The sequence below is a fragment of the Protopterus annectens genome, chromosome 9.part0 (assembly GCF_019279795.1).
Source record: "Protopterus annectens isolate FY-2018-M chromosome 9.part0, PAN1.0, whole genome shotgun sequence".
Classification (NCBI taxonomy): domain Eukaryota; kingdom Metazoa; phylum Chordata; order Ceratodontiformes; family Protopteridae; genus Protopterus; species Protopterus annectens.
In genome coordinates, this window is record NC_056743.1 from 1,869,515,381 (window position 1) to 1,869,532,399 (window position 17,019).

Here is a 17,019-nt window from a genome sequence, read left to right on the forward strand (position 1 = left end):
GATCATCACCAACATGGGGACTCTATGCTCCAGACCAGAAGTGTATCCCTCACTGGTAAGATCAGACCATAAACTAATCTCACTGGATATTCACATCCCGATCCCACCCCCTGCCCAGAAAACCACAGTGAAAAACTTCTCTAAAGCAAATTTCACATTCCTCAAAACTGAGGTGGAATCCTTCAAAGCCCCCGGGCCTGTGGAAAATACGGCCCAGACTGCAGAATCCTTTATAAATGCATTCTATGAACACCTTCAGGAATACATGGATCATGCGATCCCAAATAAAACCAAGACCCAATCCTCCAAAGGCAGACATCCTGTCTGGTGGACCCCAGCCATAAACAAACTATACAATAGAAGGAGGAAGCTACTAAATGATAGAGCAAAATCCCAAAAAGGGAAGGCATCATTCATCAGTATTAGCAAAAAATTACAGGCACACATAAAATTGTCTAAGGCCAGCTTCGAGAGAAAAATTGCACAGGACACTAAGGATAATCACAAGGCTTTCTTTAGTTATGTTAGGAACCTGGGTGGTAATTCACAGACATGCTCAGAATTAGTCCAAAATGACAAAAAATACACCAAACCCACAGACATTGCCAACATCCTAGCTGACAGGTTCAGCGCAAACATCTCCCCCCCCTCCCCACCAAAAGGGCAAATATCTATCCCAGCAGAGTGCTGCCCTCCTGACATCTCAGATGCTCAGGTAAGAGCCGCCCTCTCCAAAGCAAAAAACACAGCATCAATGGGACCAGACGGTGTCCCGGGCTGAGTCCTACATGAACTCCAAGAAGAGCTAAACCCAAACATAAAACTACTGTTCAATCTCAGCCTTACTACAGGATATGTGCCCAAAGAGTGGCATACAGCAACAGTGGTCCCTCTCCATAAAGGTGGTGCCTCAACGGATCCTGGAAACTATCGCCCCATAAGCCTGACTAGCTTGGTCTGCAAAGCTATGGAAAGGATCATCATGGACCTCATAAATAAAGATATTGGGGACCTACAAACACTGGATCCTGCCCAGTTCGGCTTTTTAAGGGCAGATCCTGCCTCTTAAACCTGGTTGATTTCTTTGAAACAGTCACCAAGGCCATTGACGAGGGGAAGGTGGTCCACACAGCCTACCTGGACCTTGCAAAAGCCTTCGATACAATACCCCACTCTGGCATTATAGATAAGCTTACCAGCTTAAATATAAACCCCTATGTCACTAGATGGATTGCAAATTGGCTCAAGGACAGAACCCACATGGTTAGAATTGCTGGAGCCATGTCAGACTCCAAACAAGTTACAAGTGGTGTCCCACAAGGCTCAGTCCTGGGACCTCTCTTGTTCGGTATATATTTCTCAGAGGTACAGGCCAACATGGAAGGACTGTGGCTGACCAAGTTCGCAGATGACTGCAAACAGGGCGCCATAATCGACTCTCCAGCCGACACAAGCATCCTCCAAAAGGGCCTCATAGAAACAGACAACTGGTGCCAGAGCCATGGCCTCAAGCTAAATGCCAAAAAGTGTATAGTCATCCCCTTTGGCAAAAGCAAAGTGCCCACAAATTACCACATAGGTGGTAATCCATTAAGTACAGAAGAAGTAATTAGGGACCTGGAGACCCAAGTTGATAGCAATCTCTCATTTGACAACCACATGGCCAAAGTGGTTAGAAAGACATTTTATATAGCCCACCTAATCATGAAGGGATTCACATCTAGATCAGGGGACGTCATTGTGCCTCTTTACTCATCCCTCATCAGGCCCATAATTGAGTACAATGCCCCTTTTGGGATGTACCTTACCAGACACCTGCAGCAACTGGAAAGACCCCAAAAGTACCTCACCAAGAGGATCAAAGGGCTCAAACAGATGCCATATGCTGCCTGGTTAAAGAAACTCCAGCTCTACTCAGTGGCATACCGCCTGTTCAGAGGCGATCTGTGCCTGATGTATAAAGCCATGTCCAACCCGGAATTAATGGACATGCTGCACCTCAGAAAATCCAAATCCCATCGAGCTACGCGCTCGAGAGACTTGAAGCTCAGCACTGAAATAAATAGGACATGCTGGAGGGACAGATTCATAACCCAGAGGCTCCCTTCACTCTGGAATAAAATCCCAGTCCAGGTTAGGCAGAGTGCCTCATTGACTCTCTTCAAGAGGAATCTTGATGAGTGGATGGGAGATCGTAGGTTTACCCAGGGTATCACTTCTGTCTCACTGTTAGACAGAGGCACAGTATACTAACCTCGAAAAAGGGCATAGCAAAATAAATTTAAAATGGGTGGTGAAAGCCAAACACATTCTGGCTAGGCTTATAAATGCCCTAGGGCAGATAGCCTAGTATGAACCTAAACCTATGAACTATAAACATGTACCCAGGAATGCACAGCTCAGATGTCCATGGTAAAACTGAAATTATTTAAAATTTAATTTAATTTAAATTAAATTGGATCTGCACACATATCAACATGCGCAAACATCCACATTGCATAGTCGTTGTGGGCAACATGCCACCATTAGTATACATGTCCATCATTACGTATCACTACTTGCATTACCTTCTCCCCTGTGCTATCTATGTATGTGGCTATCTGTTGACATCCTTACCACCAGTATGCAAAAATGTGCAGCTGTTACACTATGGTACTTACTATGGGTGTAGATAACAATTCAGGACAGTCATACAGTTACTGCATCAGGCATGCTGGGATATACACACAATCATATCAGCACACTGTACTGCTACCAACATGATACTATTAATACACTTCTATGTAGTCACCCTGTGCATCAGCAACATGTTAACCTGTTCCTGCACTGATGTTAGAGATTGCAGGAGGTGGCACAGTTTTATCATATGCACAGGGTGTGAACTAGGTATGCCTGAGTCTGCCACTGATACCACCAATTGACATGTATGTGTATGTGTGTTGGTGAGGGACAACAGTACAGGGTGGGGCACTGTTGATGCAGTGTGTGCGTGTATGTGGTATCCCTAGGTGTTAACATTTTGCATGTGTGTATGCATGCACACAGTTCCACCTCATAGCTGCCATATACTGGAGTTTGTGGACAGCCACAGACTGCACCTGCCAGGTCATACAGATCAGTGTCTGTGGCCACGGACACGGTACCTGTGCCTGGCAGGGGTGCTACGGACCGTATCCGGTACTAAGCCAGACTGGGTACTGTCATCAGAAGCGGGTGTTCATTGACTGGACACAGGTCCCTGTTGGGACTGTCCAGAGCCACGTGCACATGGTCTCCTGGGGCGGTCTGATGACTGCACAGACCCAGCATTGCTGGGGCTGCTGCTGGCACTATGGGGGCATCCGCGAGCCTGTTGTCGTCTGTGCCGACTGCCAGCTACTGCTGTTGCTGGCATATGGCCACGTCGATGCCACAACCGTCCACCATTGCCCTGGCTCATGGACATGTAGTTGTGGAACTGCTGTAATATGTCCCCACAATGTTTGTCTATGACATCGGTGAAATTACGGATAGCATCCGCAATGTCACGTATACTGTCAGTCATGGATGTGCGACATGCTCTCAGCTCCCTCAGACCCTGTCTGGTGTACCTTTCCATACGTGACTGTGCCTGCATGACAGCCCGAAACATAGCTGAGGTTAACAGACCTCTTTGGGCACATATGCCAGAGGCAGTACGCCCATGGATGCTCCCACGAGAACCCATGGGAAACTGTCTGTGTGGTACCATCTCAGGACCCTGCCCATGGCTGCTGTGTGGGGAAGCATGTGCCACAGATACCACATTACCCTGGTCAATGCCCACTGTATCCTGTCCATCACCTAGGGACATTTGTGACATAGGATGTACTGGCAGGATGACTGTGCGCAATGATGGGGTTGACAGCTGTGTACTGTCAACTGGCTGACCAATGACGGACCCTGACACACCTTCCTGTGCCATTACACAAATATCATCATTATCAGTACCTGTGGCACCAGATTCAGGTTCCCTGCTGCAGGACACCAGATTAGCACCAGAACCTGTGGGAGGAAGACAGGAAACACAGTTTACAATGTCTACACAATGTTACCAGTGATGCACACATGCACACGTGGACACATGCACACATGTACACATGCACACGTGCACACATGCAGACGTGCACACGTGCACACATCCACACATGCACACGTGCACACATGCACACATGCACACGTGGACACACGCACACAAGCACATATGCACACCCCGCAGTATACACACAGAGCACTACTGAGTTACACTATTATTACTAGCACTATCAAGACTATTATAGGTATTGTTAATACACACTCACCAGCATGGATGGGCTGCCTTGCTGTAACACTGGAGGGACCTGCAGAAATGAGGGGATTAATGTCAGTGGGCACAACTGTGCCATTGATACTGCGTATGATACAGTTCAGTAGTACAACAGTTACCTTTCAAATGTCAGCTGCTGATATTGGCAATATCACACCTGCACAATTACATACTATGTTGACAGCTACATACCAAGGACACACCTTACACATGCATAAACTAACAGTGTACAGAACAGTCAAGTGTACATATGGCATATTACCTGCACGCTCCATGTCATGCTGCTGTGTGGCTCCAGCCTCCATCATAATGCAGGTGTGTTGCTGTTGATGTTCCTGGGCTGGAGCCACAACACTTAGGAGTAGCCCCTCCAGTCTGGTGAGGGGGGGGATGTGTGGCCACCCCACCTCCTGTGGCGACCTGTCGCCTGTGGATATCCGATGCACGCTGATGGACATTTCTGATTAAATCACTGCAGTGATGTCGTACCTGCTCATATGTCCTATTATGCGTGCCAATGTCATTTACCCTACGGACAAGGTCTGGCCACAGTGCAGCCCTCTCCTGCTGATTCTGGCTGGTGCGGGAAAACAGTATGTCATAATCCCACACCAGGCTCTGGTGTATCTCTTCATCTTCTGTAGCAGAGTAGGCAGGATGTCGCTGACGCTCCATGTCCCTGAAAGAGAACACAAACAGGATATCAGCAAACTATGACAGCAAAATATGGCACACATACTATACATGATACTCAACTGTAGTGATATACTACTACTCCCATATGCAGCACGTGTGTGTCTCTTGGTGGATACACATGTACATGGCCAGATATCAGTGCTCAGCCGACACCTGTGCAACAATACCTGCCACATTCCATACAACATAGTACCAAGCCCCATCAGTCAGCACACTGAGACAGGTCCAATGCACCACCTCACTCTGGGGGTTCGTAACAAGGTACTGTATGTGGAACGTCATCCACTAGTGTGATCTGGTCACAAACTAATCGGTCTGGATATACATATCCCACCACCACCACCAGCACAGTAGACTACTTTGACATATATGTGAATAGACAGATTTTCACTTGTTAGGACTGAGATGGTATCCATGCAGCCCACTGGGCCAGTGGAAGCCACAACCCACAATGCTGACCCCTTTGCAAATGCTTCCCATGGACATCCCCAAGAATGCATGGAACATGCACACACAATTCTAACCCAGACCCTATGCACAAAGGTTAAGCATCCTGTCTGGTTGACCCCAGCCATAGACAAATTGTATAATGATAGAAGGAGGCTACTGCAAGTCAGAGCAGAATCACATAAAGGGAAGGCATCTGTGGTCAGCACTAGTAAAAATCTAAGTTCTCTCATAACAACATCCAAGGCCAACTCTGAGAGAAACATGGCCAAGGACACTAAAGATAACCACAAGGCCTTCTTAAGTTTTGTTAGAAACATGGACCAAAAGCCTCAGATATGCTCAGAGTTAGTACACAACTACATAAAATTCACTGAACCCACAGATATTGGCAACATTCTGGCAGACAGGTTCAGTGCAAATATCCCCCCTCCCTCTCCCCCAAAAGAAGAAATACTTATCACAGCTGAATGTAACCTCCCTGTTATCTCAGATGTCCAGGTGAGGGCCGCCCTCAGCAAAGCAGAACACACAGCATCAATGGGACCAGATGGTATCCCCGGATGTGTGCTACGTGAACTCCAAGAGGAGCTACAACCGCATATAAAAATGATATTTACCTTAGCCTTACTACGGGATAGGTACCTGAACACTGGCATACAGCAACAGTGGTCCCACTCCACAAAGGAGGCACCTCTACAGACCCTGGCAACTACCACCCCATAAGCTTAACCAGCCTGGTCTGCAAAGTTATGGAAAGATTCATTATGGAACTCATATACAGCGACATTGGGGACCTACAGACACTTGATCCCACCCAGTTTGGCTTTGTGAAGGGCTGATCCTGCCTTTTGAACCTGGTTGACTTTTTCAAAACAGTCACTACAGCCATTGATGAAGGCAAAGCAGTCCATACAGCCTACCTGGACTTGCCTAAGCCCTTCAACATAATACCCCACTCAGGCATCATAGACAAGCTCATCAGCTTAAATGTTAATACATATGTCACATGATGGGTTGCAAACTGGTTAAACAACAGAATCCATAAAGTCAAAATTGCGGGAGCCATGTCAGACTCAAAGCCAGTCACAAGTGGTATCCCACAGGGCTCTGTCCTAGGACCCCTCTTGTTTGGCATTTACTTCTCAGATGTGAAAGCAAACAGGGGCGGGTTGCGGATGACAAAGTTCCCAGATGACTGCAAACTAGGCACCATAGTCGATACACCAGCTGACACACACATCCTACAGACAGGCCTCACTGAAACGGACAACTGGTGCCAGAATCATGGCCTAACACTGAATGGCATGAAATGTATAGTCATCACCTTTGGGTAACACAACGTACACACAACTTATCACATAGACTTACATATAGATACAGACCAATAACACATATGGAGGGTTCACAGTATGTAGACTATTAAATTGTTACTTTACATTACCTGTGTTTGTCACAGCTGATTGCGTTACCGTTTGTACAGGTTCCTGCTGCTGCTAGCCCAGCTTGATACTGTCACTGATGACAGCTTCAACTTAGTTTTTCTTAAGTGTAGTTTTTGTTTGTGTTTTTATTTTCTTTTTTTCTTTCTCTCTCTCTCTCTCTCTCTCTCTCTCTGCCTCCAGACGGTGCAATGAAAGTATTGCATGCATGGACTGGGAGTACAGGATGCTTTTGTAGGTATCTGCATATGTCCATGTGATGGCCTCTGCACCAATTGTTAGCCAGCATTTGCTGATTGCATGCAGCCAGTTGTGTACTGATTGCAGTTCTCACTGTGATTTCAGGACAGTGCTATAAAAAGGTATGTGAGATAGGCATTGCCCTTTCAGATTGTAAGGACAGGGACCATGCTGGTATGCTGTGGACACTGTTCTGTGAGTGCAAAGGTTAGTATCTCTCTCATATTTCAGGCTGTGTTGTAGATTAACATTTCTCCATTCATCTCTCCTGTTTCCTGTACTAAGTGTGTATGTCAACTGACACCTACAACTACTACTACTACTGTTAATATGGGTGTGTGTGCTTTCCTGTGGGACTTGTGGTGTAACTGGTATATAGCAGTGGCTCATGCAATTTGTTGTTATGGCTTCAATATTTGTCCTTTACATTCAGTCCTTGTATGCCTGCTAGGTGTCTTGACTGTAGTGTGTTGCTGTGGCTTTCCTATTTTCCATGTACATTCACACCTTGGAATGCTTGCTATATCTGTAAGGTGTTACTGCATGCAGTGTGGTCTGGCCATGGTGTGGGCCTTGACATCTATTAGGGTATTTGATTATGCTGCTGAGCAGGCCCCAGAGACTCTCAGGTGCATCTGTTATCTGCCTCATGGAATGGTACATATCAGTGGGGTACACCCATTAAATTGTCTGGTATTCTGCAGTTGTGACTGTGGAATAGCATGAGCATATGTATTACTACACTATTTCTGCCGTGCAAGTGGTGCATACTTTCAGGACTTCATAGTTACCATTGCATGTGTTGCAACACCTTTCTGCCTACTGTTTGTACATTTCACATGGAGTCTGTGGGGCATCCCTGTAACTCAGTCACTGTTGCTACGTCTGGGCTCTTAACTATTAAAATATGGCAGTGTCAGACCTCTCATGTGTACAAATATTTGTAGGTTGTCCACATTTCTGCCTCATATTTTGGCCAATATCTCATGCACAGCTCTTTCTGGCAAATCACTCTGGGCTCAAGTCAGAATATAGTGACAAACATTTAAGTTTCAGACTTCATACCCTTCCAAACATCCAACAAAATGCAGAACCTGTTACTCTCTGAACTGTCTAAGTTTGTTGTAACATTATTTGTAATGTGTCCCTGGTTTTGGCCCTTTGCTCCACATATTTTATTACTTGGTCCTGATGTGTTCCTGTAACAGGTTGTGGGGTATGGGCAGTGATTATCCTGCTGTGAGTATGTGTGTGGCTTGCAAGGTGCTACACTGACATTATTACCTACTAGCTACCAACTAGCATGGCTGTTTCTGTTCACACACTACTATTATAGAAATCCACTAGATTTGACAGTAAATATACATGACATGCTTGGTGTACTACACATCCTATATTCCCGTTACATTAATTCCTACTATTACATGATATATTTATTGTAGCACAATGTTCTTATATAACAGTCATGGCTTAGTGTTAAGTCATGCAGACTACTGTTTCCAAGGTCCTGGGTTTGGGACTGACAGTGGGATTTTATTTTGCTTTTGAACAGACTACAGGACCTGTCATTCAGAGTGACTAAGGCACTTTTAAGCAGTTGTAACCTGGTTAGCACTGGTTTGCGCGGAGCTCATGCATGCGCACTGGCGTTCAGCTCCATGCACACCCGCTTACAACCGCTTAAAAGTGCTTACTCGTGTGCACACCCGTGCTATTTTCTTTGAAAGAAATGAAAATGGGGAGACAGGAAAGTGGAGAAAAAGGGGTCACAAAGAGGGTAAGACAGTAGGGAAACAAGCTTGGGTTTTGCAGGAGGGATGTAGGTAAGGCCCATAGCTGCCCATTTCTTCATCAGCAACAGCTGTGCATATGTTTGTAATTTGGTGTGACATTTGAAACCTTCCACCCCTGAGAGAGGTGTAAGGACAACAATAATACTTGTTGTACAGCCAATTGTAATTGACAGTTTCCATGTCCAGCAGACATGTGTGCAAAATGGGCAGCTATGTATGGGGTGTAATTTTTTTGTGGGTACAGAGTGCCCTTTTTTTTTCAGGTGAGAGTGGTATGTCAGGTAAAGGAAGTCGGTATAGCTGGGGAGGTAGGTTGGGTAGGTCAACAGACAAGACAAACAAGACGCATACAGGGGCGGTGTATGACATGTGTGGGGGGGGTTACACAATTGACGGGGATGGATGTTTGGATATGCAGAGCCCATGAGCCCACAGATGGCAACAGTGGAACTGATATCCCCACCCATGGGCAGTTGCCACTGTGCCTTCACTGCTCAGGACGGGGCTGTGCTGGGGGCTGTGTAGGCCGGGCAACAGGCATGCCCGTTAGTTGTGCCACCTGTGCCTCAAGCTGGCGTAGGGGCCCAAGAACAGATTCCTGGATCTCCCTACGCACCACAGTCCAGACGCTACGGAGGGTGAGTGGTGGTTCTCCTCTGGCCACACTTGCAGAGGGGGGACGAGCCCCATCCCCTGCAGTGCTTCCACCCACAGGTGGCACAGGGCCACCGGAGGAGGGTCCGGACTGGGCACTACTGCCAGGTGCACTCGCCAGCTGAGGTGGGAGAGGTGGGTCCACTGGAACCCGCCTTCCCTGTTGTCCTATGTTTTGCATTATGTCATGACAGTTTGAGTTAGTAACATACAATACCATTCGCAATTAGTTGTAACAGCATGCATTAGTATTCCCATTAACCAAACACCCAGATATTCACACCATTGAACAGCGAGCATAACACATGCATAATTTGAACAGCAATACACAGTCCAACAACATGCAGGGTTGATTGATGGCAACAGGCCATCAGGTTTGGATGTATGAACAGGGCAGATGCGTCAACGTACATGCAAATATGTATGACCCAACAAGACAAATGTCCAGGGGTGTTAATTGTGATTGCACATACCAATTTCACGTGGAATGGATTATATGTGGTTATAGGGTAGGGTGAAGAAAATATAATTAACAACTTCAAATACCAATACATATGCTGTACATTTCTAATAGCTGCAGATATATACACACTACAGTTCTGCCTACAGTTTCCTATGTGATAACTACTTCAAGTTGGTGATAGGAATGTTACTGCTACGTCAATATACATTTTCATTTTTATTCATACACGTTCATATCTGGCTCTGTTCAGCTACATCATCCTGCTACATTTGCTTTATATAGCTATAGACAACTGTGGATGTTTGGTATTTCAGACAATCATACTATCTGCATATTGCAGACTGAGAGCAACATATCCAGATTTTGGGATACACATTCCAGCTGCAGGAACATTTTGAACACATTTCACAGTTTGGTTCTGCTTGTCACATTCATTTAATTCTGTACTGACTGCAGTATACTTTATTCAGGAGTTATTACTACTTTATTGGTGGATTCATAACTCTTTCTCACACTCTCTCACTTGTTTTATTTTTACAATTCAGGATGGTACTTACTTCTAGGCTTTATTGACATGTTTTACCTGTTGTTATTACAATCCTTTCCAATAGTCTCACTTCTGTCATGTTTCAGTATTTCAACAGGGATATATTTCACACATGTTTTGCTCATCTTCTGCAGCTGTACTTTTCAGCCTGCTGCAGGTTGTGTACTATTATATTACAGGTGGGGCATCTTTATTTCAGACTTTATTTCAGACATTTTCATTTTTCTGTTTGGATTACAGACTGCAACACACTTTTGTAATCAAGCAATACTTGCAAACACTCTTACACTGTTACTTGCACATTTTATTATTTAGTGAGTACACTGCACTCTTTTGCTAACTGTCATACTTTTATATTTATTTACAGTTACAGGGAGAGGATTACTGACCTGCCTGGAGGGGCAACCGCACCAGCCTATTGCCATAGGCTCTGCGGTTCGCAGAACGGACACCTGCAGCTGTAATATAAATAAAGTAATATTGGAATACTCATCTCCATAATATCAGCTAGGTTAATTTCTTACATACATAATTAGATGTATCTTATTCAGTAGTGGGGCGTTGGGCATTTGCCGGGCCTCCTGGATCCAAAGGTTCAGTTGGTCCTGCTTGCGTCTCTTCAGGTCCACATGGTGGTGACGGACCTGCTCACCAGTCCTTGGAATCCCTGTGGCACTGGTGAGATCATGAGCCAACCGGTCCCATGCCTCAGCCCTATATGCTCCCCACAGGACCTGGCCCTGCATGAGTTGGGCCTCATGATTGTGGACAAGGAGCCAAACCATATATCTGGACTCCTCAATGCCCCACCTCTGTGCTCGGAAGCAACTACCTTCACCTACTCCTGACATTCTGGCTGCAAGTTAGTTCTACAATTGGTTATGCTGTGTATTCCTGCCTATGGGGCTTATATTTGCCGTTTTTCCCCGCACTTATCTGTGATTGGCCATTTTGGAATTGTATCAGCTTCACAAAACCTGCTTTTCATTCCTATATATTTGCTATTACTGCATTTCTAAGTACAGCTCTCATGACTTAGTGGTTCTGTACCTTGACTATGGTGAATGGTATCCTGGGTTCGAGCCTGGCCACTGCTTTTTATATTTTATGACTGCCTAGACAGGCTAGGAGGTGTGTCTGTGTAAAGGCAGTTTTGTTACAGCTTGCTCAACGTTGCCCGTCGGTTAGCTTGTTGGCACGGTGTGCAGCTGCGCGCAAACGGGTTACGCTGGTTTACACCTCATTTGGCTGTCAGCACGCATATTATGCTCAGCTCAGCTAGGGGCACACAGTTTCAGCGTGTTAAACCACGGCTCACCTACGGGCACTCATTTTGCACCTGTTAAAACACTGCTCACCTTCGGGCACTCATTTTACACCTGTTAAACCACTGCTCACCTACGGGCAGATGCACTCACCTTGTTAAACTGTAGCTCAGCTATAGGCACATCTGGCATTTTTTATTATTTTGCTATCTCACATTTCTTCAAATTAAATGGCCTATTTCATTACATTTTACATAAAATATAATTTTATAGGTGTACATATATGTCAGGGACTTGTTTCGTGCTTATTTCACTAAAAATAAAAATTGATGTTGTGGGGGCTCGAACCATGACTGCCTTTTTTCAGCCAATGTCTCTACTGCTACGCTATTGCATTTTGGCTTACTTTGCATAGTTAGTTCTTATATGCTTTTCCACTTACTGCTAAATGTGGCTGAGCTACGGGCACGCCCGCGCAAACGAGCGCGCTCACGGGCAAACATCAAATTTAAAAAAAATATATAACATGTTCATTTATATAATTTTATGTTCATAGTCTGCGGGGGCATGTGTTGTGTTGTGTTTATTCACATTTCCATGTACTCTGTCATGGGGGTTTACTTTAGGCACTTTTACTCTTCTGGGGGCGTGTCCGCTTGCAGGGCTCGGCCTACGGACACGCCCCTACTGTCTTTCACGAACCGTGTAAGCCTTAGGTGTGATTCAGCATGCCCTCATGCATATGCATGACATGCTGACGTCACACCGTTTAACTGCAGCCTCCGTGTAAGCCTTGTAACTCTTACATGGAGGCTTCGTGTATCCTGCCCATAGTGTCTGTTTTGCTTCTATATAATGTGTAATTAAACTTCTGTGCATTGGTTTAGATTTCAGTTTGGCAGAATTATCTAGCAACTAATTAACCTTTATAACCACATGATCACTGCAAATCAATGGTGGTAAAACTTGACTTAAAGTAACAGTAAGTTCATTAGGAACACAAACAATGTTTAGTATGTTCCGTCCCCTGGTAGTTTTTTTTACAATCTGAAGCAATTGCTGTTCCTGAATATAGGTTGTGAATAATTTCCTTACTAACGTTGTTGAATCAATATTATTCCAGTCTGTCTCTAGTAAATTTAAATCTCCAGTTAATATTATTCTAACTCCTCTGTTTCAATCAAGAAATATATGAGTTCATCTATATCATCTGCACTTGACTTCGGTGGTCTATACACTCCAACAATTGTTATATGTTCCAGGGTTGTCTTTATTGTCACAGTTACACAGTCTATAGTATTGGTGTTTCATTGACCATGTAATAATCACAAGTCTCATAGCTATCTTTAATCTCTATCATAACACCTCCACCTGAGTTTTTGTTAAAATTTCTGTTACAGTAAAAACATTTATACCCTAGCAGAGCTGGTTTCAAGTCATTGTTCGTTAACCATTTTTCACAAACAATAACAGCATAAATCATGTGGGAATGTAGCAAACTTTCCAACAAAAACACTTTATTACTAATGCTCCTAGCATTAACAACCATCAGAGATGCTTCAAATGTTGTTATCTGTGAACTATTAAAGTTTCGACCTGGCAAAAATCCTGCCTAGTGTTTATTGAATATTGCAAAATATCTGCTGCAAAAATTATCTTCCCTGATCTGACAAATGCACGCCATCCTGTCTGAACATGTGTGCCCAAAACTAACCTTGGATGCTTTACACATTTCTATTTTTCAAAACAGGACATTTTTTTCCATGTAGGTATTTACCCCAAAAATATTTTCATTCACAGTGACCTGAATATCCTTTCTATAGGTGATTAGTGAAAAATACGTCCTAACACCAGTACAAGCACTACTATGTAAGACAGCTGTCAGTTCCCTACTAACAGTCAGAGAATCTTAACAGATGACAACATTTGTATCACCATGAATAAAAATGAATCCGCACTTCCTTACATGAAGGCATTCCAAGGCTTGTCTCACATTCTCACATCTTCTATTATTGGTCCTGGCAAGCACAACACTATTCAAAGTTCATTATCTTCTCTGTAAATATAAGTATCAGTTCCTCTAATAACTGAATCTCCAATTACAAGAATAGTTGTGCTGGCCAGCTCTGAAGAATCTTTAGCTTCTAATACAGTAATGTCTGTTCTATCAATTGTTATGAAGGTTAGATCTTCATCACCATTAGTCTTATTAATCCCACTGTTTTCATTGTGTATTAAATTGTCATCCAGCTGGTATTGTAAATCCACAGGTTTAGCCATGCAGTCAACATCTGTATTTCTTTTCTTTTTTCTTACAGTAATATTCTTCAATCCTTCCACATTCAATTTTGATTTCTTCCTTTTCACCTGCCCCTTCCCTCCTTTCTTCTACCTTCTCTGTTGGAAAAATTATGCCTTTTTCTGTAGACTGAAGGTTTTTGGATAGAAAAATATCATAATTCTCTGTAATCTGTGTGTTATATAACAAAGCTGCGTCATTTTTACTACATGTTCTCTTTTCTTTATAGTCATTAATCACTTTCTTTTTCTTCTCTGTTATTTGTTGTGAAGTCCTTCCTTTCTTTCTTTTTTTGTATATTTCTAAACAAACTGGATCCTCAGATTGCTGAATACTTGCATCCAGAGTTCTAAAGCTGTCAGGGGCATCATCTTGTTTCATAGGGGTTGAATGATCTTTGCAGGCAATAGATGCATCATTTCTAAATCTGCTCTGTTTGTTCTATGCCTAACATTATTTATTTCACCAGTCCAGTCATTAATATATGAAACAACAGTTCTCCAAGTCATGCCAATTGCACAAGTGCAATCAAGTCTAGAATTACTTCTAACATCATCATCATCATCATGTTTCAGCTTTTCCCGTTAGGGGTCGCCACAGCGGATCATCTCTTTCCATTTCTTCCTATCCTCTGCATCTTGCTCTGTCACACCACCCGCCTGCATGTCCTCTCTCACCACGTCCATAAACCTTATCTTAGACCTTCCTCTTTTCCTCTTACCTGGCAGCTCCATCCTTAGCATCTTTTTCTCAATATACCCATCATCCCTCCTCAGCACATGTCCAAACCCATGCAATCTCATCTCTTTTGCTTTGTCTCCAAACTGTCCAACATGAGCTGACCCTCTAATATACTGATTCCTAATCCTATCCATCCTAGTCACACCGAGTGCAAATTTTAACATCTTTAACTCTGCCACATCCAGCTCTGACTCCTGCCTTTTTGTCAATGCCACTGTCTCCAACCCATATAACATAGCTGGTCTCACTACTGTCTTGTAGGCCTTCCCTTTCACTCTTACTGGTACCCATCTGTCACAAATCACTCCTTACACTCTTCTCCACCCATTCCACTCTGTCTGTACTCTCTTCTTTACCTCTCTTCCACATTCACCATTACTCTGAACTGTTGATCCCAAGTACTCAAACTCATCCACCTTTACCAACTCTACTCCCTGCATCCTCACCATTCCTCTACCCTCCCTCTCATTTACACACATATATTCTGTCTTAGCCCTGCTGACCTTCATTCCTCTGCTCTCTAGAGCATATCTCCACCTCTCCAGAGTCTCCTCAACCTGATTCCTACTCTCACTACAGATCACAATGTCATCTGCAAACATCATAGTCCACGGGGCCTCCTGTCTGATCTCATCTGTCAACCTGTCCATCACCACTGCAAGTAAGAAAGGACTCAGAGCTGATCCTTGATGTAATCCCACCTCCACCTTAAACGGATATGTCACTCCCACTGCAGTCCTCACCACTGTCACACTACCCTCGTACATATCCTGTACCACTCTTCCATACTTCTCTGCCACTCCTGACTTCCTCATACAATACCACAACTCTTCTCTAGGCACCCTGTCATATGCTTTCTCCAAGTCTACAAAGACACAATGCAACTCCTCCTGACCTTCTCTGTACTTCTCCATCAACACTCTCAGAGCAAACATTGCATCTGTAGTGCTCTTTCCTGGCATGAAACCATACTGCTGATCAGTAATCATCACCTCCCTTCTTAACCTAGCTTCCACTACTCTTAACAATAACTTCATGCTGTGACTGATCAATTTTATCCCTCTGTAGTTACTGCAGCGCTGCACATCACCCTTATTCTTAAAGATAGGTACCAAAACACTTTTTCTCCACTCCTCAGGCATCCTCTGACTTTCCAAAATTCCATTAAACAATCTAGTTAAAAATTCCATTGCCATTTCTCCTAAGCACCTCCATGCTTCCATTGGGATGTCATCTGGGCCAACAGCCTTTCCATTCTTCATCCTCTTCATAGCTGTCCTTACTTCCTCCTTGGTAATCTGTTTCACTTCCTGATTCACTATCCCCACATCATCCAACCTTCTCTCTCTCTCATTCTCTTCATTCATCAGCCCTTCAAAGTACTCTTTCCATCTACTCAACACACTCTTCTCTCTTGTGAGTACCTTTCCCTCACTATCCTTTATCACCCTTACTTGCTGCACATCTTTCCCAGCTCTGTCCCTCTGTCTAGCCAATCAGTACAGGTCCTTTTCTCCCTCTTTAGTGTCCAATCTCTCATACAACTCTCCATACACCTTATCCTTAGCTTCTGCCACCTATCTCTTTGCCATGCACGTCATCTCCTTATACTCATGTCACTTTCTTCATCTTTTTGACAATTCCACTTCTTTTTCGCCAGCCTCTTCCTCTGTATACTCTCCTGTACTTCCTCATTCCACCACCAGGTCTCCTTGTCCTCCTTCCTCTGTCCAGATGTCACACCAAGCACCTTTCTAGTAGTCTCCCTTACTAGTTCTGCTGTAGTTCTAACAATGGTAAGCAAATCATCCAACTTTTGACATGAGGAAGACTGATCACCAGTGTAATCAGCTGTTACCTTTAAATATGCATAGCATTTATTAATCTGTACACGGTGTTTGTGCATTAGCAAATTGTTAATTGCATTCTCATTTAAAGAATTCATATTCAGCTTCAAATTAATAAAATATTGAAAAGAAAAGAATAATCAAAACCAGTAACCGCAGAAATCAGAGAACTTAAATCAACTTCTATGACAAAAAATAAAAAAGTAATAAAATTGCCCCAATTCAAACTTTTTATTTAAAAGCAAATTACATAATAAAGAT